This window comes from Bos indicus, chromosome 10 (genome assembly GCF_029378745.1).
Source record: "Bos indicus isolate NIAB-ARS_2022 breed Sahiwal x Tharparkar chromosome 10, NIAB-ARS_B.indTharparkar_mat_pri_1.0, whole genome shotgun sequence".
In the NCBI taxonomy this organism is placed as follows: domain Eukaryota; kingdom Metazoa; phylum Chordata; class Mammalia; order Artiodactyla; family Bovidae; genus Bos; species Bos indicus.
This window is the reverse complement of record NC_091769.1, coordinates 92484207-92509373: the sequence shown is the minus strand read 5'-3', so window position 1 is coordinate 92509373 and position 25167 is coordinate 92484207. Positions and strand designations below refer to the sequence as shown.

Here is a 25167-nt window from a genome sequence, read left to right as displayed (position 1 = left end):
CTATAACTACCAGCTGGTCTTCCCACCCTCCACCCCACCGTCCTCATTGCTTCCAGAAGGATCTTTGTCAAATCGTGTGCTTCACTAATCTCCATTCCCTTTATGCCAGATCCCAGCCTTCTCGGGATGGCCTCCAAGGACCCGTCTGATCTGACTCTCAGTCTCACCATTCTCCTCTCTTGCTACCCTTCTCCGGCTTATTGCGTCAGTGAGTTAAACTGAATTATCTATAGTTCAGAAGACACAACATGCTTTTATTCATCCCCTAGATTTTGTATGAATATAATTACACTTTATTGCAGCAGTTTTGAGTGGGGGACTTTTTTCTGTCTTCAAGGGTAGAAGTTGTGTACAAAACAGATACCATCATTCTGGCTCTGCATCCCCAGCTCGCCACATTCCCAACACTAATCCTGAATCTTAGGCCATCCCTGAACTGGAAGCTCATTTCTTAGCCACATCTTCCCTTCACACCATGCCTTCCCTTATCTCCAGATCCCACCTCTGATGCATGCTTTAGGAGTTGGGGTCAGTGATGGGAGATATTCAGGGATGGGCTTAGGTAGTGGGGAGGTCTCAGGATGAATGTGTAAAAGTCAGGGATGTCTGTTGTACACCCTTTTTGGTAATAAACGGTGACTTTGCATGACCAACCTGGATAACGTATTAAAAAGCAGAGACATTACTTTGCCAACAAAGGTCCATCTAGGCAAAGCTATGGTTTTTCCAGTAGTCATATATGGATGTGAGAGTTGGACTGTGAAGAAAGCTGAATGCCGAAGAATTGATGCTTTTGAACTGTGGTGCTGGAGAAGACTCTTGAGAGTCCCTTGGACTGCAAGGAGAACCAACCAATCCATTCTGAAGGAGATCAGTCCTGGGATTTCTTTGGAAGGAATGATGCTAAAGCTGAAACTCCAATACTTTGGCCACCTCATGCGAAGAGTTGACTCATTGGAAAAGACTCTGATGCTGGGAGGGATTGGGGGCAGGAGGAGAAGGGGACGACAGAGGATGAGATGGCTGGATGGCATCACTGACTCGATGGACGTGAGTTTGAGTGAACTCCGGGAGATGGTGATGGACAGGGAGGCCTGGCGTGCTGCAGTTCATGGGGTCTCAAACAGTCGGACACGACTGAGCGACTGAACTGAACTGAACTGACCATATTGTATTGTCCTGTTTTGTTCTTCTAGATGTCGTACTGCCACTCCTATCCCCTACCAGCACCTAATTTCTGTTCATCTTTCAAGCCCCTGCCCAGGTGTCGTCTTCCATCAGTTACTCTTCACTGACCCTAGAATGGGGCTAGATGCAGCTCCCCTGTGCTCTCATGGCACTACTCGGTTCCCCTGGGGTGGCCCTGGTCACACTGTACTGAGACCGTCTTTGGTTTGCCTGTCTTCCTCTCCCAGGCAGAGTGTGGGTCTTAGTCCTCTCTCTGTCCCTCAAATTTCACTAGAGTATGCCTTGCCATAGAAGATGCTGAATAAATGCTATCGAATGGCATTTATTCAATACATGAATAAAGAAGAAATGAATGGATGATGTCCTGTGACAGAATTCTAAGAATCTGCAGAAACTCAGTGAACACAAATAGCCCAGAGTTCAGAAATACCTACAGAGCGTCGCTTCTGCACTCAGTGTATGTGGGATTACGTACCAGCGTTGATTCCCGTCTAGGTTTAACCTTCCTGTATTGGTTCCCACTCAGGTACCACCTCAGATCTTCTTAGCCTCATCTGTCTCTGGGAGTGGTAGAGCCCAGATCTCTACCATCTTGCCATCCAAGGCCATGCTGGGTTCCTCTCACTGCTTCTGGACTCCAATGAAGTGTGCCCTGCAGGGTCTGGCTTCCCCATCTGCTGCAGAAAGGACCAGCTGACACACCCCAGTTGAGGGGGGCAATTGGGTCACCACAGAGTGAACTTTGCTAATGGGGAACAAGAGACAGGCAGGCACTGGCAGATTCATGCCCTCCTCTCACGCCACTTCCTCTGATGGAAGCTTTTGAGGTTCTGCAGTTCCCAACAGGCCCTCTGGGGAAGTCCCGGGTGGCCAAGCAAGAAGCTGTGATTCTTGTGAAGCCACCACTAGCCCCACGCCATCTTACTTTTGCTTTCATAGCCTCATTTCTCTTCTTCTCTCACTCTCACGTCCCTGGGATTCCTCCAAAGCCGTGGCATAGAAGCTTAGTCTCAGCCTCTGTTTTCTAAGGAATCCAGCCTGATACCTTCACATGTACCACTATGTCTCTAGAAAAATGGGGGCTAGTAAAGGTAGAAGGGAGAGGAACACCACAGGCCAGGTGCTCTCTGGTGTATGGGTCTAGCAGGCCTTAGCTGGGAGTCTGAGCCTTCAGTCATGAAGTCCTTGTTCTTCCTTGTCCATGCTGCATTCTAGGCGAACTGGAATGATGGGTCTGTTAGTAGAAAAAGATCCATCATTTAGAACCTGTTACCTTGTTCTGATGCAAGCTGGCCATCAGTCCCATGATTTCCTATTTTAAGATATCTTTCTAATTAAAAAAAAACATCAAATATGTATCTTTAAATGGCAGTGATGCAGTGGAATATTATGCAGCTATGAAAACTGAGCCTCATGAGTCAGTGATACAGTAGAATATTATACAGCCATGAAAATTGATCCTTAGGAGGATTTATGATATATCCTGGGATGTCCTAGCTCCACTTACTTCTCATGTAGTCTTGAGAAAGATCCAAGCCTTGGTTTTCTTATTTGGAAAACAGACATTAATACTTGCACTTAATTGCATGGAATAGTTATAAAGACTAGATGGGATAATGCACGTGAAGCCCTCAGCACAGCGTCTTACAGAAGAAGCAGTCAAAGACATTTGCTATAGTTATCACTCTAGTTTTAAAGCACAACTTGGGAACGATAGACTGCGCCTCTCTGAATGGAAAACAAGCTCAAGGTGAGATTTTGTAGTTCTTGGGTTTTATTGGATTTTAAAGAAGTATTTTCTGGATAATTCTCAGTCCTAGTTTCAATCTTTCTAAAACAAGTAGAAGGACCTGGTAAAAAGCTTCCATGGAAGAAGTGTTTATCTGCAAACTGTTTTATTGGAGAACATGGGTGGATCACATAGGACTTGAGACTAGTTAAGTCTATTTCCCATTTTCCAAGTATTTTCAAGGTCTTTGTGAATAGATTGATATCAATCCCCAATTAATAAATGTGTGGAAATTAAATCAGAAGTTTTCGTTGTGCTATGGTCATTCAGAGAATTCCTCCCAGGGAAGATCCCAGGAAAAAGCTTTCCCCTCCCCAGTGATAAGTTTCAGTTTGTGCCAAGTAGGTAGAAAAGTGTTTCCTCCATAGTAAAAGTGCTTCCTCCTTGTAATCAAGATTAATACTGTATATGCAGGGAATTTTTGCCTTCTTTTACAAAAGCTGTATTTAGAGTCATAAAATGTAAACTGTGATCATGGTGTATATATATATATATATATATATTTTTTTTTTTTTTTTAATAAGAATCTTTGCTTTGGGCTGCTTCAGGTCTTAGTTGCAGCACGTGGGATTGTCACTGTGTCTTGCAGGCTCTTCATTGTGGTGCGAGGGGTTAGTTGCCCCACGGCATGTGGGATCTCAGCAGTGGACACAGGACTGGAAAAGGTCAGTTTTCACTCCAATCCCAAAGAAAGGCAGTGCCAAAGAATGTTCAAACTACTGCACAATTGCACTTGTCTCACAGGCTAGCAAAGTAATGCTCAAAATTCTCCAACTGAGGCTTCAATAGTACGTGAACTGTGAACTTCCACATGTACAAGCTGGATTTAGAAAAGGCAGAGGAACCAGAGATCAAATTGCCAACATCTGTTGGACCATAGAAAAAGCAAGAGAATTCTAGAAAAACATCTACTTTTGCTTTATTGACTATCCTGAAGCCTTTGACTGTGTAAATCACAACAAACTGTGGAAAATTCTCCAAGAGATGGCAACACCAGACCACCTGACCTGCCTCCTGAGAAATCTGTATGCAGGTCAAGACACAGCAGTTAGAACCAGGCATGGAACAACATACTGGTTCCAAATTAGGAAAGGAGTACACCAGGGCTGTACAGTCACCCTGCTTATTTAACTTATATGCAGAGTACATCATGCAAAATGCCAGGCTGGATGAAGCATAAGCTGGAATCAAAATTTCTGGGAGAAATATCAATAACCTCAGATATGCAGATGATATTACCCTTATGGCAGAAAGCAAAGAAGAACTAAGAGCCTCTTGATGAAGGTGAAAGAGGAGAGTGAAAAAGCTGGCTTAAAACTCAAAATTCAAAAAACAAAGATCATGGCATCTGATCCTATTACTTCATGACAAATAGATGGGGAAACAATAGGAACAGCGAGAGACTATTTTCCTGGGCTCCAAAATCACTACAGACGGTGACTACAGCTATGAAATTAAAAGACACTTGCTCCTTGGAAGGGAATGGGCTTCCATGGTGGCTCAGCTGGTAAAGAATCCATCTGCAATGTGGGAGACCTGGGTTAAATCCCCGGGTAGGGAAGATCCCCTGGAGAAGGGAAAAGCTACCCACTCCAGTATTCTGGCCTGGAGAAATCCATGGACTGTATAGTCCATGGGGTCACAAAGAGTCAGACATGACTGAGCAACTTTCACTCACTTACTCCTGGGAAGAAAAGCTACAACAAACCTAGACAGTATATTAAAAAGCAGAGACATTACTTTGCCAACAAAGGTCCGTCTAGTCAGACCTATCGGAGAAGGCAATGGCACCCCACTCCAGTACTCTTGCCTGGAAAATCCCTTGGATGGAGGAGCCTGGTGGGCTACAGTCCATGGGGTCGCTAAGAGTCGGACACGACTGAACGACTTCACTTTCACTTTTCACTTTCCTGCATTGGAGAAGGAAATGGCAACCCACTCCAGTGTTCTTGCCTGGAGAATCCTAGGGACGGGGGAGCCTGGTGGGCTACCGTCTATGGGGTCGAACAGAGTCGGACACGACTGAAGCGACTTAGCAGCAGCAGCAGCAGCAGTCAGAGCTATGGTTTTTCCAGTGGTCATGTATGGATGTGAGAGTTGGACCATAAAGAAAGCTGAGTGCCGAAGAATTGATGCTTTTGAACTGTGGTGTTGCAGAAGACTCTTGAGAATCCCTTGGATTGCAAGGAAATTCAACCGGTCAATCCTAAAGGAAATCAACCCTGAATATTCATTGGAAGAACCAATGCTGAAGCTGAAGCTCCAATACTTTGGCCACCTGATGGGAAGAGCTGACTCATTGGAAAAGACACTGATGCTGGGAAAGATTGAAGACAGGAGGAGAAGAGGATAACAGAGGATGAGATGGTTGGATGACATCACTGACTCAATGGACATGAGTTTGAGCAAGTTTTGGGAGATGGTGAAGAACAGGGAAGCCTGGCTTGCTGCAGTCCGTGGGGTCGCAAAGAGTTGAACTTGACTGAGCAACCGAACAACAGCAACAACAATGTGAGATCTTAGTTCCCTGACCAGAGTAGAACCCACATCTCCTGCATTGAAAGGCAAATTCTTAACCACTGGACCACGAGGAAGTCCCTCATGATCACAGTATATTATTAACTCCTTGCAATTGGGCGTTCAGTGTAGCTGCCGTACCGTATTCCACGAATGCTTGTCCCTTTCCTTCTGTGCAGCCACTTGGAGCTTTGGCAATACTGTGAGATAGGGCATGGGCCTTCCCTCAAGGAACCTTCACTCCAGTTAACTTTCTGAAAGGTCGGCAGTGACATTCCCAGCCCCCATAATGTCTCTTCATAGCATTTAACACTAAAGAAGCTTGCTTTCTTGAAATCTCTCTTGTCTTCATGATCCTAGAGGCCTCTGTTTTTCCTCTATCCATCTGATAGACTCCTCACCCCCGCTATATGTAGGCACAGTCCAAGAGTCAGCCACCTTTCATTTTTTTTCCCTCTCTCTCTTTTTGGCCTTACTTCTTGGCGTGCGGAACTTCTGTGACCAGGGATCAAGCCTGCGCACCTGGTGGTGGAAGTATGGAGTCTCAACTGCTGGACCACCAGGGAAGTCCGAGTCAACCATCCTTTTTTGTCTGTCTTTTTACGTCCTCCATTGATTCATTCCCTTGGCTTCATACATCATCATTTTTTTTTTTAATGACTCTAAAAAATCTAGCTTTTACCCCTAATTTTTCTCTAGACCCCCTGAGACAGCGCATGTCCTTCCAGCCCACCATCTACACTTTAAAAAAAAAGAAAGGCAAAGTCAAACATTCAGGAGAAAATTCCACTGAAAAACAAGATGAAAGTGACTGCCTATTTTCTACATCTACCTTCTGGTTTCACAGGCCTTGAATCGTGACATATTCTGCTGCTGCTGCTAAGTTGCTTCAGTCATGTCCGACTCTGTGCAACCCCATAGACAGCAGCCCACCAGGCTCCCCCGTCCCTGGGATTCTCCAGGCAAGAATACTGTAGTGGGTGGCAAATCACTCCAAATTAATTCTGTACTTCTAATTTCCTTAAGCTATTCACTTCTGCCCTCAGTTCAACTGCCATTCTCCTAACTGTTGTTCAGTCGCTAAGTCCTGTCTAACTCTTTGCAACCCGTGGACTGTAGCTCACTCTTTTGTCCATGGATTTTTCCAGGCAAGAATACAATGGAGTGAGTTGCCCTTTCCTTCTCCAGGGGATCTTCCCAGACCGAGGATCAAACTCCCGTTTCCTGCATTGCAGGTGGATTCTTTACCACTGAGCCACCTGGGAAGCCCATTCCCCTCATTACCCAGGCTTGATTGTTACTTCCTATCACTGTTGCTGTTTTTATTCTGGAGAGTGAGGAATGAGCCCAGGGATTCCTATGGCCATAGGCAGTCACTTTCATCTGGTTTTCCGGTGCAATTTTCTCCTGAACGTTTGACTTTGCCTTTCTTTTTTTTTTAAAGTGTGGATGGTGGGCTGGGAGGACGTGCACTGTCTCAGGGCTGCTGGACTTTGTACCTGTAGGGCAGCACTCAGGTCAGGGGACGTGTCCTCTTTGCATGGTATGTTAATGGTGCCACCCAGAGCTGTGCAGCACGGCACTGGGCGGGTGTCAGGTGGGAGGGCTTCTGAGCGGGAGGGATTCTGACCACTGCAATGGAAAGACTAACCAAGAAGCAGCAGAGTCTTCCCTGGTGGTCCAGTGGTGAAGACTCCATGCTTCCAACGCAGAGGGCCTGGGTTCGATCCCTGGTCAGGGATCTAAGACACCGCATGCTGCACATGGCCAAAAAAAATTTTTTTTAAAGAGTTGGCAGTTCAGCCCAGGAGGAAAGTTTCATTTCAGCGCAAGAAGGCAATATAGGGTCATCGTTTTTCTGTTTGTCGTCTACCTGGGCGAGTAAAGTCCTGTGCTTGTCTACACAAATCCATACCGAGCTTGCTTTATTACAGAGCCACCAAACTTGAGATCTGTGGCCAAGTGCTGTTTCCTCCAGTCCTTCTTATTCTTGGTGTAGGGACCACTGGCAGGAATTTCTAAAAGGCAAGTTCCTGAAGCTGTGCTGTAAACTGTGATAGTCCCACTTTCCCTCGACACAGCTGGGCTCCTTTAGCCAGAGTTTCCGTCGGGTCCAAAGAGGTGGGCGACAGCGTAGGGCCCACTTCTGCCCCTGTGCATAGTCCGCGACTCCGCTCACATAGGTGACCACGCACGGGGTTCCGCAAAGAGGTGGGCGACAGCGCAGGGCCCACTTCTGCCCCTGTGCATAGTCCGCGACTCCGCTCAGGTAGGTGACCACGCACGGGGTTCCGCCTGCAGCCCCTTCACTCTCTAGACCTCCCCGCTGCCTGCCATGCAGCTGAGCTGGCCGTTTCCTGTCTCAGGCTGAAGCTCACACCACTGGCTTCCCTTTCTTCCCAAATTTCTAAGATCTGCCCCTTCCTCCACTTTCACTTCCTGAACTCCATGACTGCAGGAACGCCATCAGCAAGTTTGTGCCGTGTTTCTTTAGCAGGCTGACTCCTACTCCCCCTTTATTAGTGGAAGTCGCCATGGAGCTAGATAACACTCGTGGAGCAGTGGGGCTCTTCGTATTGGCTGTGCTGGAAGTCTGACAGGCAGCGTTTTTCGTCCTTACAGGAATCTCTGAAGCTGTTCAGTGAAATTCAGGTTTAGAGAGTTTAATAAGAGACGTGCCCTTGATTGCAGTTGACAGTGGGGTGAGGGTGGCCCGCCTGAGTGCAGAATTTCTGCTAGCCGTCTTCCTAAGACCCTGGTTAGATATAGCCTCTTCCAGGAAGCCTCCCTGAGTGACCCTCCCACCCCACCCCTGCAACCTTTGGTCATCGTCCCCAGTAACCCCTGTTGTCATTTCAAGTTCATGGCCTCTTCGAGGTGGTGGAGAAAGACTTCTATTCTTCCTTTTTCTGAGGTTCCCGGTAAAGACCGAAAAGGTTCTAAGACAGGGTTAGAAGAGTATTAGGTATTTTTGTGTGTATTTGCATTTAACCAAAGTCACATGTTTAATGTCTCCTCAAGCACATAGAAACCCCCAATATAATCTAATTTTGGTACATACAAGGTAATTATAGGAGCTGTGACACTCATCAACCTCTCTGTGAAGGGTTGCATGGTAAATGGAACTTTGAATTTAAGGTTGTAGGAGGCACATCTCTCAATCCTTTCTGTGTATTTCTGTGACTAAACGTACTTTCTTTCCTTTTTAATAATATTTAAAATCCTTCAGAGGATGAGATGGTTGGATGGTATCACCGACTCAATGGACATGAGTTTGAGTAAACTCTGGGAGTTGGTGATGGACAGGGAGGCCTGGCGTGCTGTGGTCCACGAGGTCGCGGAGAGTTGGATACGACTGAGCAACTGAAATGGCAACCCACTCCAATGTTCTTGCCTGGAAAATCCCAGGGATGGGGGAGCCTGATGGGCTGCCGTCTATGGGGTCACACAGAGTCGGACACGACTTAAGCAACTTAGCAGCAGCAGCAGCAGCAGCAGCAGCAGAGCAACTGAACTGAACTGAAAGTCCTTCATGAGTATGAGGCCGTTGACTAATTGGCCTTTCTGCATTCTGTGTTATCTGCTTCTCTGTTGGTAACTTCTAGAACAGAGCCAGGACTGGGAACACTATCAGCTGTCTTTTCTTTTCAAATTGGAGGCTAATTGCTTTACAGTGTCGTGTTAGTTTCCACTGTACGACCTGAATCAGCTATATTTACATACATATAACCCCTCCCTCGCGGCCCTCCCTTCCCTGCCCCATCCCATCCTCTAGGTCCTCACAGCACCTCGATAAGCTCTCTGTTCTACACAGCAGCTTCCCTCAAGCTATCTGTTTGACACGTGGCAGTGTATCGATGCCAGTGCTACCCTCCCAATTTATCCCACCCTCCCCTTCCGCCCTGTGTCCATATGTCCATCCTCCATATCTGCATCTCTATTCTTGCCCTGCAAATAGATTCATCAGTACCATTTTTAAAGATGCATGGACAATATTTGTTTTTCTCTTTCTTACTCGCTTCACTCTGTATGACAGACTCTCAGTTCATCAACATTACTCCAAATGACCCAATTTTGTTCCTTTTTTATGGCTGAGTAGTATTCCATTATATACATGAATCACTGTAAGCTGGTATTCCTCATTGGTTGATTGGTTGAATGAGTTGGTGAATGGTCTTAGAAAAGTCTGGAAGTCGGAGCAGGTTTTTGTTGGGACCCCAGCACCTACGTCTATCTCATAGCTCTTTGGCCTTGAGCAGGTTATGTAACCTCTCTGGCCTCAGCTTTTGTCATCTCAGAAATGGTGTTAATACCAACAGTACCTCCCTCGGAAGGACGGTGGGAGGTCATCGGTGGGATGACAAGGGTGAGCCTGCACATGCGTAGTGCTTGGGCCCAGGTGAGGAGGTGGAAGACAGGTCTGTGGGCCTCACTGTTAGCAAGAGCCCCCAGCTGCTCCCCTCCCCTGCGCCTTTGCTTCCCTGATCAGCCAGGAGGGACGGATGGTTGGTGGCCCCAGGAGAGTCTGCAAAGCCTCTGACTTGGTTTTCTGGGCCCCTCTTCCTTTCCCCATTCTGCAGCTAGATTGACAATGATATGCTGAGGTTACTTTGCAGTCTACAGAGCACTCTCACCCACATTGTCTTGCTTAAAATTTTTTCAGCATTGTAAAATTGTCTGTGGTTTCAGGAAATTCCTCCCCTTGTTATGATATGCCTGGTACTGGCCCCTCTCCTGATAATAGAGTTTTCACCAGGGACATTCGTTTCTATATTTATGGAGTTGTTTAGCGGCATTTTCTTTCTTTTCACCCTAACCCCAAGCCTGAGATTAGAAGAATCTCATAGAGAAAAGCCCCATTTCCAACCAGTTTCTGAGTAGTCAGATGTAGAGTGCCCTTGTACTGAGGAACAGCTCTCCCTAACTGTGTGGCAACTCTCCTTGGGCTCCCTTCCCTTTTCTGTCCATTTGGAATTGTCACCAAGTCTGAGGGCTTGGATGGAATGTCATGGTGTTAAAATATAAATACGAAAATTTACTGTTTAAATTATTTTTAAGTGTATTGTATTGTTCTGTGGCATTCGGCATTCACATTGCTACGCAATCATCACCACCATTCATCTCCTGAACTCTTCTCATCTTTCAAAACGGAGACTCTGGACATGTTAAAATGATAACTCCCGTTCTCCCCACCTCCCTGCAGGCCCTGGCAACCACCATCCTACTTTTTGTTGCTGTGAATCTGACGACTCTTGATTCCCTCCCATAAGTGGAATAATGCCGTGTTTGTCCTTTTGTGACAGGCTTCTTTCACTTAGCACATGTCCTCAAGGTTCATCCCTGTTTTAGCACGTGTCAGAATTTCATTCCCGTTCAAGCCTTGCTAATATTCCATTGTACTGTCTTGTATGATCTACCGCGTTTGTTTGTCCATTCGTCTGTTGACGGATGTTTGAGTGCTTTCACTGTCTTTTGTCTCAGCTATGATAGTAGCTTCCTAATTGTTCTCTTTGCTTCCACTCTTTCATCTTCCAATCTGCTCTCCACTCAAGTCTGAAACTGCAAATTGAACTTTGTTATTCTTCTTTAAGTTCTTCATTAACATTTCATTGTGCTCAGAATAAAATCTAACTGTCTAAATCTGGCTCATGCTTCTGCAGCTGCTAAGTTGCTTTAGTCATGTCCGACTCTGTGCGACCCCATAGACGGCCACCCACCAGGCTCTTCTGTCCCTGGGATTCTCCAGGCAAGAAGACTGGAGTGGGTTGCCATTTCCTTCTCCAAAGCATGCATGCATGCTAAGGCGCTTCGGTCATGTCTGACTCTGTGCAACCCCGTGGACAGCAGCCCACCAGACCCCTCTGTCTGCAGGATTCTCTAGGCAAGAGTACTGGAGTGGGTTGACATTTCCTTCTCCAAATCTGGCTCATAAGACCCTGTATTTACATAGTTCATAAAGTGAACTGGCTTTGCAACTTTATCCCATGCCACATCCTCCTGGTTCCCTCTATACTCAATTCAAGTGTTTTTTTTTTAATGATTTTATTTATTTTTGGCTGTGTGGGTCTTTGTTGCTGTGTGGGTTTTTCTCTAGTTGCGCCGAGCAGAGGCTACTCTCTGGTTGCCATGTGCGGGCTTCTCTTGTTGCAGACCGTGGGCTCTGGGATGCGAAGGCTTCAGTAGTTGTGGCTCCTGGCTCTATAGCACAGTCTCAGTAGTTGAGGCGCATGGGCTTAGTTGCTTCACAGCACGTGGGATCTTCCCGGATCAGGGATCAAACCTGTGTCTCCTGCGGTAGCAGGCAGATTCTTTACCCCGGAGCTCCCAAGGAAGCCCACTCAGTTCAAGTTCTTTCTCGTTAACTTTCTTCCCGTCTCAGACTCTTTGTGTCTTTGGCTCCTTCTACCATGAATACATTCTCCTGCTTGTCATCCTTTAGGTAGTAGTCAATGTAACCTCTTGGGAGAGAGCTCCTGTCACCCTATGTGTTGTAAAGGCCCCTTGTTATTCCTTTTCTAAACCCTTTATTGACTTGCAGGTGTTCTTACTTGTTTATAGTTGCTTTGTCCCATTGCTATTTTCTGCTTTTGGATAGAAACCCTTTGAAGGCAGGGTTTGTATCTATTTTATATCCTGAATATCTAGCAGGTCTTTACTAACAATTTTTTTGAATGAATTAAGACATAGCCTATTTTTTTTATGATGTTTGGGTGGAGATTCCACAATTGGTTCTGCTTTTCCTTTCCTTCCTTTTTGCTCCCTCTTCCTTCATCCCACCTCTGCTGCTAAGTCACTTCAGTCGTGTCCAACTCTGTGCGACCCCATAGACTGCAGCCCACCAGGCTCTGCCGTCCCTGGGATTCTCCAGGCAAGAACACTAGAGTGGGTTGCCGTTTCCTTCTCCAATGCATGAAAGTGAAAGTGAAGTTGCTTCAGTCATGTCTAACTCTTTGTGACCCCATGGACTGCAGCCTACCAGGCTCCTCTGTCATGGGATTTTCCAGGCAAGAGTACTGGAGTGGGGTGCCATTGCCTTCTCCACATCCCACCTCTACCACCTTCCAAAGTGCTCACATCCCTCCCTGAAGACTCATGGGCATGATATTATCATTCTTGCTTTAGAAAACTGGTTGAATGTTCGTGGATTCCTGCTGTTCAAAGGAAAGGTACCCAAAATTGTTTTAACTTTTTACCCTGAAAATGAGCACCCTTCTAGCCTCGCTCCATGTCTCTAAAAAGACAAGCTAACTTTGCAGTGACCTAAGTAAGCAAGAAACTAAGATCATGGCATCTGGTCCCATCACTTCATGGGAAATAGATGGGGAAACAGTGGAAACAGTGTCAGACTTTATTTTTTGGGGCTCCAAAATCACTGCAGATGGTGATTACAGCCATGAAATTAAAAGACGCTTACTCCTTGGAAGGAAAGTTATGACCAACCTAGATAGCATATTCAAAAGCAGAGACATTACTTTGCCAACAAAGGTCCGTCTAGTCAAGGCTATGGTTTTTCCAGTAGTCATGTATGGATGTGAGAGTTGGACTGTGAAGAAAGCTGAGCACTGAAGAATTGATGCTTTTGAACTGTGGTGTCGGGGAAGACTCTTGAGTCCCTTGGACTGCAGGGAGATCCAATGAATCCATTCTAAAGGAGATCAGTCCTGGGTGTTCTTTGGAAGGAATGATGCTAAAGCTGAAACTCCAATACTTTGGCCACCTCATTCGAAGAGTTGACTCATTGGAAAAGACTCTGGTGCTGGGAGGGATTGGGGGCAGGAGGAGAAGGGGACAACAGAGGATGAGATGGCTGGATGGCATCACCGACTCGATGGACATGAGTTTGAGTGAACTCAGGAGTTGGTGATGGACAGGGAGGCCTGGCGTGCTGCAATTCATGGGGTCGCAAGGAGTCGGACACGACTGAGCAACTGAACTGAAGTAAGGAAGGCAGAAAAAGAAATCAAGTTTTCTGGTTTTTAAGTTAATTTTTATTGGAGTATAGTTGCTTTACAATGTTGTGTTAATTTCCACTGTATAGTAAAATGAATCAACGATACAGATGCGTATGTCCCCTCTTTCTTGGATTTCCTTTCCATTTAGGTCACCACAGTGTATTAAGTAGAGTTTCTTGAAATTAAACCTTCTGGAGAGAGAAATCGACATAATATTTTTCAAAGTGCTATAAATAAAACTTAGTGGAATTGAATCTTTTGCTATTGTGTTGTTGTTTAATTTACTCTGTACTATGGGTGATGTTGATTTTTGTTGAAATTCAGTCTCCAATCTATATTGGGAAATTTTCTGAAGAATTTATGTCCAGGCTCTAAAATTTTGAGATCTTTTTGGAATAAGTTCTCCCATTTTTAAACCACAGTGCTGGCCCAGCCTGGGTAGATTCTCTGCTCAGTGTATGACAGGCTGAAATCAAGGGTTGGCCACTGAGTTCTCATCTGGAACTCAGAATCTCCTCCGAGCTGATGCCTGCTGTTGGGAGAATTCAGCTGTTTGTGGTCATAGGATTGTTGTCTCCTTTTTGTTGCTGGCTTTCAGTTGGGTCCCACTCTCAGCTCCTAGAGGCTGCCTCAGGTCCTTGCCCTGTGGCCTCTGTCTCAGCAGTGGAGAAACTTCTTTTCACACTTTGACGCTCCCTGACTTCCTCTTCTGCTACCAGAGAAAACTCGCTGCTTTTAAAGAGCTCATTGATTATGTTAAGTTTCTTGGATAGTCACCCTATCTTAAGGTCAGCTGATTAGTGACATTCTTGTATCTGCAAAACTCCCTTTGCCATGAATTACGTTGTTGTTCAGTTGCTAAGTCGTGTCCTACTCTTTGCAACCCATGGACTGCAGAGTGCCCTGTCCTTCACTGTCTCCCGGAGTTTGCTCAAATTCATGTCCATTGAGTCAGTGATGCTATCTAACCATCTCATCCTCTGCCGCCCCCTTCCTCTTTTGCCTTGTCATGCACAAAGACATAATCACAATAGTAACACCAGGGTGTGGAGATGACAGGCGTCTCCTGTAGAAATTTGCTTGCCACATTTTTTTCCTGTCCCTGTTTTATTAGTTAGAATTGCATTTGCCTGTAAGTATCAGAACACTTGATTCTAATAACTTAATTTTTTTTCACATCACAATAAATACAGAGATGAGTGATCATTGATACTGGTTCAAAGGCTCAGTGACATCAGGATCAATGACTCTGTGACCCTCTGAGCCTTTCTTTGTGGTTTAGTAGCTCCAGCCATCATGACTGTAATCAAGAGAACATGAGCACAATTAGGACAGCGTGAGTACTACCTGTTACCTTCATTGGGAGTGCAAAACAAAGACAGAAAACGCTTCTCAGGGCTTTATTTCTGACTGTACTTCCATTTCTGTCTCATTGGCCAGAACTTAGCCAAGCGGCCACCCCTAGGTTCAAGGGAGGCTGGGAAAGCAGGAATAAGAATTACCGTGATGCTGATAATGACCTCTCCTCCAATGCCGGATGATAAGAGGAAATGGATGCTGACACCGTAGCTAACGTGTCTGTGGTACCTATTTTCTGGAAGGCAGAATGTGGCATAGGGGAGGAAGCACAGAACTTAGAGTAAGAGGCTTGTGATCCTGTCCCACCTCTGTCATGCCATGGTTAGCTGTGTGGCCTTAGGTTAGTCACATAGCCTCTCTGAGCCAGTTCCCTTATCTATCAAGTGAGAGAAATTTCTGCTTTGCTTATCTCAGTGTTATTATAAAAATGGATCAAAATAACCCATGAGCTTCTTTGCACCCTGTAAATATATGCTAATTGTGGGTTTCGGTAAGTATTTGGTATAAGAAAATCAGGCTTCTCTGGTGGCTCAGTTGGTAAAGAATCCGCCTGCCAGTGCAAGAGACCTGGGTTCAATTCCTGGGTTAGGATGATCCCCTGGAGGAGGAAATGGCAATCCACTTCAGTATTCTTGTCTGTGAAACCCCATGGACAGAGGAGCCTGGTGGGCTACAGTCTATGGGGTTGCAAAGAGTTGGACACAACTGAGTGACTAAAGCACCAGCATAAAAATAAGAATGTATTTCATGGATTCTAAGAACTGTTTATGTTCATAGACAATTTTTGATAGTTATAATCTCTGAAATTTGATATATTTTACAATCCAAGACAGTTTCAGTGAAATATAATAACAATATTTTGTTAAGCTTCTTGGAAGATCTTAGGGTTATGCTTAGGAAATGTGGCCATTGGGATGCGCAGACTCCTCAAGATTCCTAGGAAACTGACACTCTCAGGATAGAACATCCGAAATGTAAATGAAAAGAAATTACCCATGCCTACTTCCTGCTTTCGTACAGGGGGATATTAGTGTCTCTCTTTCAGATACAAAACTGAAGTAAGCTGAGATGGGTTTACAAGATGGAATAAGCCATCTTCCAAAAGTTAAAGGTGCTAGAAAGTGTTCTGCAAACTTGACAGCTTGACCTCCTACTAGGGTCATTCACTGAACATGACATACTGTTCAGCTGCCTAGGGATGCCATTCAGGGTCACTGCCTCAGGAATGCACCAAGATCAGAGGCAACCTGTTTTGCAAGTCAAGTGTGACTTCAACCCTTGACTCCGAATGTGGAAGTCAAGTGTGACTTCGACCCTTGACTCCGAATGTGGAGCCTTGAAGTTGTTGGATAGCACAGCCATCAAGGTTGTTTATTTTGAAGAAAAATCAATTTTTGTAATTGTTTATATTTATAATTATAATCTTGGGGTACACATATGCATGTACACACATACATTTATATGTGTATGTATTTGTATACATGTGTGTATACACACACACACACACACACACACACAAATAATATGACTTTAGGTGGGGCAAAAACTGACATCTAGGGCTGGTGGATTGTGGTGTACATGATTGAAAGAGACAAGTAGATGGAGTGAGTTTATGGAGAGTCATGGATACATACTGACTAAAAGTCGGACACGACTGAGCAACTGAACAACAATAAATAGTTGAAATATTTATTGTCTTCCTTCCTTTTAGAGCTCTTTCTCCTTTATGTGTGACTTGAGACGGGGGTATTCATTCTATTCACCAGTTTCCAATGGAAGACGAGGTATCAGTCTCTTTTTATTTTTTAAAAAATGAGATATTTAAATGAAAGAATGAAAGAAAAAATGGTGCAAGATAGGAAAAACAAACAACCAGGGCCATCCTATTTTATGCTTTTAAGAATATCAAGGCATCTGTTAATTAAAGTGAGTGTGTGTGTGTGTGTTTTCCAGTAAACTCTGCTCAGGTTCTGTGAACATGAACTCTGTTCTCTCACAAAGGAAAAAAGTTTGAGAGAAGAAGGAAAAGAAACCATGTTCCAAGTCCTTAATCTGATTTGGGTCTTTGGTGCAGGATAGGCAGGCCTTCCAGGCTTCTGTTTATTCTGAGAATTCATGAAGCAAGCAGCATTGTTACTTTAACTTCCTGATTAAACTTCTGTGATTTCTGCAGCCCACTGTGACAAAGGCTGCAGAGTGTAAAACCATGCTTGATATTATTTTGCATCTCTCTTCTGAGCACCATTCTGAACACACACTAGATGCTTGGTGTAAATTGGTTGAATGTCCAGTTTTATAAGAAAGTTCTAAAGAAATGCAAAGAATTCCTACAGTCTTATTTTTCCTTTCTTCCCAGTTTTCCTTTTGACTTTGAGTTGCTTTTCCTTGATCAGGAAAAAGTTGAGGTTTTACTTTGGGGTTTGGAATTGGCACCAGGATCTAGTTTAAGATGTTTCTGCAGGAAGCCCTAATAACCGGCTGGATAGCATTTGCCAGTAACCTCAAAACCCAACAAGTGGATGCAGAGATTTTTTAAAGTAGCTGCCTAGTTGAATACATATGACAAGGAGATATAGAAGGAAGATCACTAAATTCTCAGATTTGCTTATTTATTTTTTAAAAAGTTATTTGTACGTGTCTGCAGTGGGTCTTCGTGGCTGTGGGTGGGCTTTCTTTAGTTGCAGTGAGTGGGGGCTACTCTCTAGTTGAGGCACATGGAGTTTTCATTGCATTCTCTTGTTCTCTGCCCCACGACATGTGGAGTCTTTCCTGACCAGGGATCGAACCCATGTGCCCTGCATTGGCAGGTGGATCCTTAACCTCTGGACCACCAGGGAAGTCCTAAATTCTCAGATTTAAATAAATTATGTTAGGTTGTTAGGTGGCATGTGTGTGTTCAGTCGCTCGGTCAAGTCCAGCTCTTTGAGGCCTCATGAATTGTAGCCCGCCAGGCTCTTCTGTCCATGGAATCATCTTAGGCAATAATACTGGAGTGGTTGCCACTTCCCACTCCAGGGGAATCTTCTGGACCCAGGAATCGAAGGCACATCTCCTGCGTTGGCAGGTAAATTCTTTACCACTAGCGCCATCTGGGAAGCTCCTATGTCGCATACCTAACCTAACAAAATAAACCATTGTCTCAGCTCCCCTGATAGCTCAGTTGGTAAAGAACCTGCCTGCAATGCAGGAGACCCCAGGTTGATTCCTGGGTTGGGAAGATCCACTGGAGAAGGGATAGGCTACTCACTCCAGTATTCTTGGTCTTCCCTTGTGACTCAGCTGGTAAAGAATCCACCTGCAATATGGGAGACCTGGGTTCAATCCCTGGGTTGGGAAGATCCCCAGGAGATAAGGCTACCCACTCCAGTATTCTGGCCTAGAGAATTCCATGGACTGGATAGTCCATGGGGTTGCAAAGAGTAGGACATGACTGGGCAGCTTTCACTTGAAACCTGAAACCCTCAGCTCTGAAGGGATGGATTTAATCCATACAGCTGCATGAAACCCTCCTTTCCTTTTCACATGACTTATAAAAGTTCTATAAAACTTCTAATTTTATTTCTAGGACAGTATAAAATCCCCCTAGTTTAGATGATCTGAACTAGTCTCTTTCCTTTTTTAAAGAAATGAACACGTTAGTAAGAGACTGTTCCAAGGAGGACTTCCACTTCTTGCTCTGATTAGCTGACTGGTCCTTCTGCAGTAAACAACCGCTAAACCCAGCAAAGTGTCGCAGGCCTGTTTTCAGGTGTTGGGTAACAGGAAGCACGACAGTTCGATGCTACTAAGCAAAGGGCAACTCGTGGGATGAGCCCAGGGTTCCCCGTCGCTGTTTTCCGGGAAAGAATTTCCTGAGTGCAGCACAGTATGCTAGAGTCTTGGCTGAGCACAGCAGTCCTGCTGAGCTAAGCAAACCCAGATTCGAGTTTGGGGCAATGGAAGCAACTGGAATTCACAGGGCAGGGCTCTAGAGAGCAGAGGGCTGCCTGGGGCACGAGGAGGGAACAGAAGTGTGTCTGGTGTACCCAGGGAGTCCTTGGCCAGGCTCATGTGCACATTTATGTACCAAAACTGTGTAAGACTTATCAAAAAGTGGTGCCTCCAGGGTTGAGGATGAGACAGAGACCAAAGGTCAAGCGATCCTGAGGGATACTGGGGATGCAGCCCAGCCACAGTGGAAAGGCCGCCTTAATAACACCCTGAGCATCCAGAAAAGTCACAAGAAATCTGTATCTTTGGGGCAAATGCTATGATTTCAAATGGAGTTGGTAATTAAACATAAATAAATAAAGGTCTAGATGGTAATTATTTTAGGCCCTGTGAGCCATTCAATCTCTCTCACAGCTCCTCACTTCTGCTGTTATGGAGCAAAAGCATTCATAGATAATGTGTAAATGAATGGGTATGGTTTTGTTTTAATATCACTTTTTTTTTTTAAACAAAGGCAGAGGGCTCGATTTGGGTCATCACTGTAGTTTGCAAACATTTACTCTAGGGTAAGATATGCAGATGACACCACTCTTATGGCAGAAAGTGAAGAGGAACTAAAGAACCTCTTGATGAAAGTGAAAGAGGAGAGTGAAAAAGTTGGCTTAAAGCTCAACATTCAGAAAACTAAGATCATGGCATCTGGTCCCATCACTTCATGGGAAATAGATGGGGAAACAGTGGAAACAGTGTCAGACTTAATTTTTGGGGGCTCCAAAATCACTGTAGATGGTGATTGCAGCCATGAAATTAAGACGCTTACTCCTTGGAAGGAAAGTTATGACCAACCTAGACAGCATATTCAAAAGCAGAGACATTACTTTGCTAACAAAGGTCTGTCTAGTCAAGGCTATGGGTTTTCCTGTGGTCATGTATGGATGTGAGAGTTGGACTGTGAAGAAAGCTGAGAGCTGAAGAATTGATGCTTTTGAACTGTGGTGTTGGAGAAGACTCTTGAGAGTCCCTTGGACTGCAAGGTGATCCAACCAGTCCATCCTAAAGGAGATCAGTTCTGGGTGTTCACTGGAAGGACTGATGTTGAAGCTGAAACTCCAGTACTTTGGCCACCTCATGCGAAGAGTTGACTCATTTGAAAAGACCCTGATGCTGGGAGGAATTGGGGGCAGGAGGAGAAGGGGACGACAGAGGATGAGATGGCCGGATGGCATCACCGACTCCATGGACATGAATTTGGTTGAACTCCAGGAGTTGGTGATGGACAGGGAGGCCTGGCGTGCTGCGATTCATGGGGTCGCAAAGAGTCGGACACAACTGAGCTTTTGAACTGAACTAAAGGCCTACTTTAAATCTACCCTGAGCCAAGAGCTATCAAGGAAATTGCAAGGGAAGTTGAGTTTGGAAGTTGAGTCCTGCAGTAGTTAGAGGAACTGGGGAACATTTCTGACCTTACACAAATTCATCCAATGAAATGGAAGACCAAGCCTATGCAAGATCAAGGGGAGACAGTTTGACTCCCACAGAAATTAATTCTGCAGAGGAAGATCAAATCCAGAATGTCTTTAGTCTTTCATGACAGTCTTTCATCACAGAGGCATACAAAGAAATAGGAAAATATTACCCATAGTGAAAAAAAAAAGTTGTCAATAGACGGTAATCTCCAAATGGTCTAGATGTTGGATTTGGCAGTCAAAGCCTTTAAAGCAGCTATTATAAAAAAGTTTAAAGAACTAAAGAAAAATGTTGTTAGAATGAGTGAATATAAAGGCATCTCAGCAGATGAGTAGAACCTATAAAAGAATCTAATGAAAATCTTAGAGTGAAAAAGTTGAATAATTGAGATGAAAAATTCACAGGATGGGCTTAAGAGGAGAACAGAAGATGACAGAAGAGAGAGTGGACGTGAAGACAGATCAATAGGAGAAGGAAGAGATAGAGAAAAACATACCTGAAGAGATAGTGGCATAATGTCCCCAAATTTAATGAAACTATTAGCAAACATATTCAAAATCTTACACATCAAGTAGGATGAGTTATAAGAAAACCACATCTAGACATACAATAGTTAATTGCTCAAAACGAAAAACAAAAATTTCATAACAGAATAAGAATTACAACCAAACTTCTCATCAGAACAACAGGGACAAAAAGACAAGATACTGAAGAAAAAAAAAAGTCATACTCAAATTTCATGTCTAGTGCAAGTATCCTTCAAAAACAAAGATGAATAACGGACTGTTTTGGAGCAGCTCTGTCCAACAGAAGTATAGCGTAGGCTGCATATGTACTGTTTTACACTTTCTAATTGACCCATTCAAAAACCTTAAACAGGTGAAATTCATTTTTAACAACATATTTTTAAACCTGGTATATTCTAAAATATTACCTCTTTAACATGAAATCCATATAAAAATTATTAAATAGATATTTTTTACATTTTTATATTTTTTGAAATCTGGTGTGTATGTTATACCTGAAGAACATCTCTGTTTGGTCTAAGCACATTTTAATAGTTATCCGTGTCTGGTGGCTACTGTATTGGAATCGAATAGCCTAGTTTTAGGTCAAAGAGAAAGGAGAATGGACAAGTTGCTCTGTATCCAGGTTGTTTCCCAATCTGTCTTACACATAGTGTTTAAATTAACCTTTCTAAGATATTTACCAGTTCAGAAGGCCTGAAGAGGCCACCTACTACATGGTAAGATAAGTTCATCTGTTCATTCATTCATCTATTTACCCAATAAACATTTACTAAACGCCAGACCCTCGTCTATGAGTTGGAGGACATCACAAGAATAAAATCCAGTCCCTTTCCTCACAGGCTAATTGACATGATAGTCCCACTAGCCAACCAGTTCATTATCATTTGGTAAATAAGTGTAGGTAAGATACTGTCAGCATGCAGAGGACATGGGTGATGAGGAACCAGTGGGATTAGTGGGAGTTGGGAAAGGGTACCCTACATCAGAGTTCTTCACTGCAAGCAACAGAAATGGACTCTGGCTAACACAAGGGGGAAAGGACTCTCTGGCTGTGGGGAGCTGCCGGGGTCCAGCCCCGGTGGATCCAGGGAATTCGAAGCGGGGCGGCGTCGGCGAGGATCAGGAAACAACTGCTTAATTAAACGTTAATCAAGGATATAAAGAGTAATAGTATAAGGATAGCTCAGTAGGAAAATTCAGTGAAGAAAAGAGGCTGAAATAAGGATAGCTCAGTGAGGAAATTCAGTGGAGAAAAGAGGCTGAATAATTCAGCCAGAAGGTGAGAGAAAGAACGACATAGGGAGACCAAGTTTCAGTGAACAAGGCCCGCACTTTATTTTCCAAAGTAGTCTTTATACCTTAAGTTATGCATAGAGGATAATGGGGGAAGGGGTAGAGTCATGCAGCAAGCCAGGCTTTCTTCCTGCAAAATTATCATATGCAAAAGCTTAGGTGATTAGCATCATCTTCTGGCCCGGAGGCCTGTTAACATTTTAAGACCCTTTCTTCAGAAAACTTATTTTTCTCTAAAGGTGATAAGTCAAGCGCCACCCTCCAAAAGCATTAGATAAAGTTGCATTCCTACAGAGCAAAGGTGTGCTGGGCTATAACAAGAAAAAGAATTAACTCAAGGGTCCCAGGTTACAAACATTAAAGCTACTACTTACACCAATTATATTAATCAATACACTGCCAGGGACACAGCAGGTAAGGGATATGGAAACTTAGCAGCAAACATTGGCCCAACAAGTGAAAAGCCCTTCACCAATACAATTTCTAATCAATCTTTTAACTGCTCAAAGGAATCTGTATTTAGACAGTTTAGAACATCTCATGCCTCTCACAGTTGGGAGGCTCTGAGCAATCACATGTGGCCGGAAAAACCTATTCAGGCAGGCTAGAGGACTTCCAAAGGAGTTTGTAGGTTGAAACACTGTCACACCCAGGAATTATTAACTGGAGCTGTAAGCTAACTCTTTTTTCAGAGAGAGGTAGTGGGGGACAGCCCCCCGTAAAGTCAGAGGTGTAGGTGAAAGCACAAAGCAGAAAGTAGGCAGACTCTGGTTTGGGGGGTAGATGTTTGCGAATTTCCAGGGGAACTCCTGAGGCTTGATCCCGCCTTTGCGTATGCCAAGCCTCCTTCCTCATGACCTTTGCCACGGGCGGAGCTCGCTCCCCGAAGGGAGCCCCTGAGGACTTAATTTTAAGCAGAGCTCTGGCGTGGGCATTTTCAGGTTTTAGGCAGACCACACTGGCATAGTAGGTTGGACCACAGGTTTAGAGGGGATGATGCTAAAGGCAGGGAGATAGATAAAGTGAAAGTCGCTCAGTCGTGTCTGACTCTGCAACCCCCTGGACTACACAGTCCATGGATTTCTCCAGGCCAGAATACTGGAGTGGGCAGCCTTTCCCTTCTCCAGGGGATTTTCCCAACCCAGAGATCGAACCCAGGTCTCCTGCATTGCAGGCGGATTCTTTACCAGCTGAGCCACCAGGGAAGGAGATAGATAAGAGACTGGTAATTGTCTGAATGAGAGACTGAGGGGCTGAACCACAGCAATGGCTGTGGAAACAGAAAAGGTAGTTTTAAGAGTTCAAACTCTGAAATTCAGGACTGTCACTGTTCCAGCCCCTCCTTTCCTAGTGCACTCAACTCAGTGCCACCCTCTTCAGATGAACAGAGCCTGACTTATGGTGACCTGGACATGCCATTTCTGCCTATTGTTCCCTGAATGCCTTTGCCCCTCTGCTTATTTGGCTAGATCCCTCCCTTCTCATTTAAGATGTAGCTCGTGACCACCTACCACTCAAGCCCTGGATGGTCTCTTAACAGCCTAACTCTCTGCCCGGGTGCTGTCAGTGTTTTATGGCTAACTTGTCACAATAGGTTAAAGAACCTGTAGACACATGTGAGTTGCTCAGTCGTGTCTGACTTTTTGTGACCCCATGGACTGCAGCCCACCAGGCTCCTCTGTCCATGGGATTCTCCAGGCAAGAGTACTGGAGTGGGTGGCCATTCCCTTCTCTGGGGGATCTTCCTGACCCAAGGATCGAACCTGGATCTCCCACATTGCAAGCAGATTCTTTGCCCTCTGAGCCACCAGGAAGTTTATTGTTTTAACATCACTGTCATTAATGACAACCTCCTGTAAGCTACTGGGGTCTACCGATGCTTTCTCATTCTCCCGGGTACTGTCAGGCCCTAGAGTGGGGTCCTGCACAGTACCCTGTACATGTTCCCAATGATGCTGACCCCCGGCTTTGTGGGACACACTGGGGTCCAGGTGCAGCTGGTAGCATCCATCACCAGACTCCTGCTCAGTGAAGGCTTGTCCATCTCCCTAAAGCACATTTCTTGAGTCACTCTCTACTCGTAAGCTTCCCATGGCCCCCTGAAATCTTCTTCTCAGATTTAAGATCCATCGGTCCTTTCTCCCCACATTTCCCCAGTTGTCATCAGACTGACTTCTTCACTGGCCCAGAAACAAGCCCCACGAAGGTCTGATTCTTAATTTTTACTTAGGCTGACCCTTGTTCCAAGGGTGTCCTTACTTTTTCCTTCTGGTGGTTCAGAGCCAAGTGAAAAAAGTGCAAGTATTAGTTGCTCAGTTATCTCCGACTCTTTGTGACCCCATGGACTGTAGCCCACCAGGCTCCTCTGTCCATGGAATTTTCCAGGCAAGAGGACTGCAGTGGGTAGCCATTCCCTAGTCTCCAGGGGATCTTCCCTACCCAGGGATTAAATCTTGGTCTCCTGAATTGCAGATGGATTCTTTACCATCTGAGCCACCAGGGAAACCCTGATATCTTTCAGCCAAGGATATCTTTCAAATCCAAAGTCCTGCTCAATCCCTGATGGTTCTAGCCCTTGCAGATCTCTCTGTGACCAAACTTTTGCAGCATTTCCGGTGTGTCCTCCAGCAGGCAGTTACTCCCAGATTTGTTGTGTTTGCTGTTCTGAGCATCTTCACCTCTACAGCTAGATTGCGAGCTGCCTGATCTCTCAGTATCTCAGTGCCTAATACATTTCTGGACACCTAGGGCTCATGAATGCATAGTAAGAGGTTGCCATAAGGCGGATCTGTTTCTCAGGCCCTCATCTTCTCCATCAACTGTATTCTCCACACCCACATTTGAGTGTTGTTAGGGAAGTTGAGGAATAAGCTTCTCTCTGCAATGGCAGCCCAGAAACTTCAGTGAGGTTTTGAGTGGCTCTTGGTCAACCCTGTTGCTGATGGTGAGTCATCGCTCATTTGTGGTGAGTCTAAGCCTCACTTCATGATTCATGTTCTAAAAATGGGGTGAGGTTTTTGCAGAGAAGCCAGTTCCGGTCTGAATGTGGCCTCACGGTGATCAGGTTCCTCTGGGGGTGCCCAGCTCTCCTGAAGGTCAGGCATCTCAGGGTTCCCCAGATGTGGCTGGATTGTGGCAGACA

At 44.9% G+C, this 25167-nt stretch overlaps 1 protein-coding gene and 1 non-coding gene across 8 annotated transcripts in view; both read left to right on the top strand.

The window, feature by feature from the left end:
• The window catches only part of STON2 (stonin 2), a 184864-nt gene that overhangs the window by 19462 nt on the left and 140235 nt on the right, over nucleotides 1-25167 (top strand). The window contains exon 1 of one of the 7 annotated variants that reach the window (XM_019969352.2): nucleotides 13267-16589. The exons of the other annotated variants lie outside the window; for them this stretch is intronic. The gene's annotated coding sequence lies outside the window, so the exon portion shown is untranslated. Of the gene's footprint in view, nucleotides 1-13266; nucleotides 16590-25167 lie in introns of those variants that run through there. 7 annotated transcript variants of the gene reach the window in all.
• On the top strand, nucleotides 7164-7236 carry TRNAW-CCA (transfer RNA tryptophan (anticodon CCA)). The gene has a single exon. It is a non-coding gene; the product is annotated as a tRNA-Trp (tRNA).